A 3,926-nucleotide genomic window follows, 5' to 3' on the forward strand; every position below is an offset into this window, starting at 1 on the left:
TGCCCCACATTTGCTCCCCCCAAACTCCATCTTGTCTTTTCATGAGCCTGTTTGGATAACATAATTCTGCACTCTCTTAACAGCCACAATAACAAGTTGTTTGGACCACTGTGAACCAGCAAGAGCTCATTAAGCCCTGGAAAATGTTTGCAGCTATTTTAGCACGGGCGTGATTTGTTGTGACACGGCAAAACTCCATCATTTCGCCAGGTTTAATGGGTAATAGATGTGCCCCAGCACAGGCTTCTTGCAAGGCTACAAGGAGCTTTCAGCAATAACCCTTGAGGATGTATTGGGCAAACTCATCTTGCAACATCTCCAAATCTGCAGAGAAAATGATGTGAACTATGGCAAATCACCGTGATTCAGGGACGGTGCACCAGACTAGAAGATTAAAGTTCTGCTCCAGCTCCCTCAAGACACAGTTAGGTCAGTGCTTGGCCCTGTTCCTTTTCCAAGGATTTAGATGATGAGCTTTTCAGGGCAGGGGCTCATGTAAAACAAGAATCAGCTCTTGCTTAAGTCCTCTCTGTATTCATTTCATGAGAATAATCATAAGGTTTAAAAAAAAAAAAAAAGGTCAGATTCAAGCCTGGCAGAATGCCAGCTCTCTTCACCATGGTTCAACATTTGAGTAAGGAAATTTAAGATACAACAATTTATTTCCTTGCACTGCTCCTTGTTGTCCATCTGCATGTTTGAGAGGCACCTCGCTGGGGTATCTCCCCTTTTCAGAGAGGGAAGCTTGAGCATTTGAAAATCGTGTCCTGAGCTCATGTGCCTGGTTTTCCACGAGGCCCTGACAGCCACCAATACTTATAATCATATATAATCAAATAAAATCCTTACAGAACATGCAGAGGGCTGAAACTGCACCGATCTCCAGTGCAACACAGAAAATACACAGCAAATCAGCTGGGCCCATAAAGACAGAAAGAAACTATTACGAGCTCCATTCAACAGATCAACCCAGTGTGGTGCAAATGGGGAGGATTTCTTTTAATTATCATCAGATCAGAGCTGTCAAGTTGACTCTGAGGGAAGGAGGGAGAGCAGCACATGCAAATGGTTCTGGCTGCAGGTTGGGACCAACACTTGCTCCTCACCCTCCACGTCTGGAGGATCCAACCCCTCCTGTTCCCGGGAGATGCCAAGCCTGCCATTTGTGTTGGAAGGTCTCCAGTGCTCACTTTGAGCTTCCTTGGGGTTTGTTTCTGACTAGCAGGGGAAAAAAAAAGGCAGTTTAACATTTATCAGCTACACCAGTTTTACTGGAAACTGTTGAAAACGTTTAACAACTTGTCCTCGGGAGGAGGGAGGTGGTGCCACGATGAGCACATCAAGTGTTTTCTCTAAGTTACTCTTCTTCAAGCAAGGCTGAAAAATGAACTCTAGACACAAAGTGAGTTTAGAGAGACAGAAGGTTTTAGGAGACACAAAACTCTGTGGCCCAGGAAGTCAGTATAGGAAGAGATGACAGAATCACAGAATGGTTTGGGTTCGAAGAGACCTTAAGACCATCCAGTTCCACCCCTGCCATGGGCAGGGACACCTTCCACTAGCCCAGGGTGCTCCAAGCCCTGTCCAGCCTGGCCTGGGACACTTCCAGGGATCCAGGGGCAGCCACAGTTTCTCTGGGCAACCTGTGCCAGGGCCTCCCCACCCTCACAGGGAAAAATTTCCTCTCATATCCCATCTAACCCTGCCCTTTGGCAGTGGGAAGCTGTTCCCCTTGTCCTGTTACTCCAGGCTCTTGTGAATAGTCTCTCTCCATCTTCTTTGTGGGGTCCCTGTGAGGGAGGACAACACTGACTGGGACTGGGGCTCACATGTGACTCCAGCAAAGCCCAGAGTGAGGCAGGGGTAGAGACCTGCCCCTTCCTCTTCCACACGATTCCATCCCTGCTCTCCCTTCTTCCTTCATGAACAGTCACTCAGAACAGACCAATGGTCACATCACAACTCGTCCCTGGATTCAAAACCTCTCTCCTTGCCTTCTCCAGCTCCACACTCCACCAGGCTGCAGCTCCCCTCTCTGCAGTGCCATCGTGGCACAAACCTGCCAGGCACGTAGAACTTAATGATCTAATCCTCCCACTTTCACAAAGACCAGATTAGCTTTAAGTTAAATACTCTTGTTCCTTAAATTTCCTCCTTGTCAGGATGCCATGGGAAGCTCTTAATCTTACGAAAAAGAGCCTGAGGACATTCTGATGCTTCTGCATGAAGAGAGAAAGCAGTCCACAGTGCCAAGATAAAGCTGAGGTATTAAACTAATCCCCCAGGCCGGGGGTGTGCAGGCAGGAGGGGTGGCTGTGCAGGCAGGAGGGGTGGCTGTGCGGGCAGGAGGGGTGGCTGTGCAGGCAGGAGGGGTGGCTGTGCAGGCAGGAGGGGTGGCTGTGCGGGCAGGAGGGGTGGTTGTGCAGGCAGGAGGGGTGGCTGTGCAGGCAGAAGGGGTGGCTGTGCGGGCAGGAGGGGGGCTGTGCAGGCAGGAGGGGTGGCTGTGCGGGCAGGAGGGGGGCTGTGCGGGCAGGAGGGGTGGCTGTGCGGGCAGGAGGGGTGGCTGTGCGGGCAGGAGGGGTGGCTGCTGCTCATCGATCGCTGCGGCTGCAACCGGGACCCTGCCGGGAGCATCCCCCGCTCCACGAACAGCACACCCAGCACACCCAGGCTCGGGATACACTTGTGCAACTCCTCAGCTGCAAAGAAATCCAATAAACCTGTGAATTAGCCCCAGAAGCCCAGGGGCTGATGAATCCAGCCAGCCTGCCCACACTTGCCATGTCGGGGCCCTTTGCTGGCACAGCCCAGGGCCAGCAGAGCAGCTCCACTGAGGGGACACTGCAGGGAGAGAGGGAGCATCCCAAACCACCACACTGCTCCATGACAAACAAGCCTGCAACTGCTCTCCAGCTGGATGGTTGGAAAGGTGAATTTTCCCTTGCTAGGTGTGACACCAAAGGGTCTCTGGACTGGCAGTGCCCGACCCACCGGGAGCTCCTGCAGCCAAGCTTCCACCTCCTCACCAAGCTGCTTGGATTGAAGCCTGGTCTTAGACAACAGAAAGGAAAAAAATCTTCCTAAACTTGAAATAAAATAGCAGAGCCTTTGCCCCCAGGTAAAGACCAGAGCACATTTATGAAGCAACTAATCTTCTTTTCATCCTTCTCATCCACAGGCTTTGAGAGACCACAGGCATTTTACCTAACACCATAAACCCCAGTGTGGCACCTCCAGCTTGGCTCACCACTCCTCACTGCTCCATACAGCCAGCAACACACTGGAAGGGACCTAATTCCTGTACAACTTCCCATGGGCAGCACAGCCTTCTGGAGATTCATCCCTGGATCACGGGAACCAGGGGGATCTGCTGGAGGAGGGAAGTTCACCTCACTCACTGCCCAGCAAACTGTGTCTGTATCAGCTAAAGACAACTCAAAGGCAAGTTTGCAAAAGCAGGTTAAATATCAGTGTATGATATCAAGCACTGGCTTCTACAGTTTCATATTTTAAGATCAGATAAAAAAGGAAAGAAAGGTTTTTCCCTGCACATCTCTTTATAGACTTTCCAACAGCTTACACACAAAGCATTTAGACACTTTAATTTCCACTCTAATATGAATACTCTAACCCCAAATGAAACCTATTAAAAATTAAATTCTTATATTAAGTTTAAGATGCGTCTCTTTTCTCCCCAGGTCCCATTAAACACTCTCCCTACACACAGTTTAGAAGACAGAAGAGATCCTAGAGAATATTTACAAAGAGAACAAAACCCCCTGAGGGTTTTTATGTTACTACAACATTAATCTATTTTAATCACGCAACAGATTAAAACCAAACAACATTAAATGGTTCTGCAAAGTACCCAGTGAAAGTCTATCTTTGTTGCACAAAAAAAACCTCAGGAAAAAATTAAAGTGCTT

At 49.2% G+C, this 3,926-nt stretch overlaps 1 long non-coding RNA gene across 1 annotated transcript; it reads left to right on the forward strand.

The window, feature by feature from the left end:
- Positions 1-1,289: 1,289 nt before the first annotated feature.
- LOC113993855 lies at positions 1,290-3,659 on the forward strand. Its single transcript, XR_003542795.2, has 3 exons — positions 1,290-1,402; positions 2,163-2,265; positions 3,179-3,659. It is a non-coding gene; the product is annotated as an uncharacterized LOC113993855 (long non-coding RNA).
- Positions 3,660-3,926: the final 267 nt, after the last annotated feature.

Source organism: Pipra filicauda, unplaced genomic scaffold (genome assembly GCF_003945595.2).
Source record: "Pipra filicauda isolate LSUMZ 115617 unplaced genomic scaffold, ASM394559v2 scaffold382_size682953_pilon, whole genome shotgun sequence".
In the NCBI taxonomy this organism is placed as follows: domain Eukaryota; kingdom Metazoa; phylum Chordata; class Aves; order Passeriformes; family Pipridae; genus Pipra; species Pipra filicauda.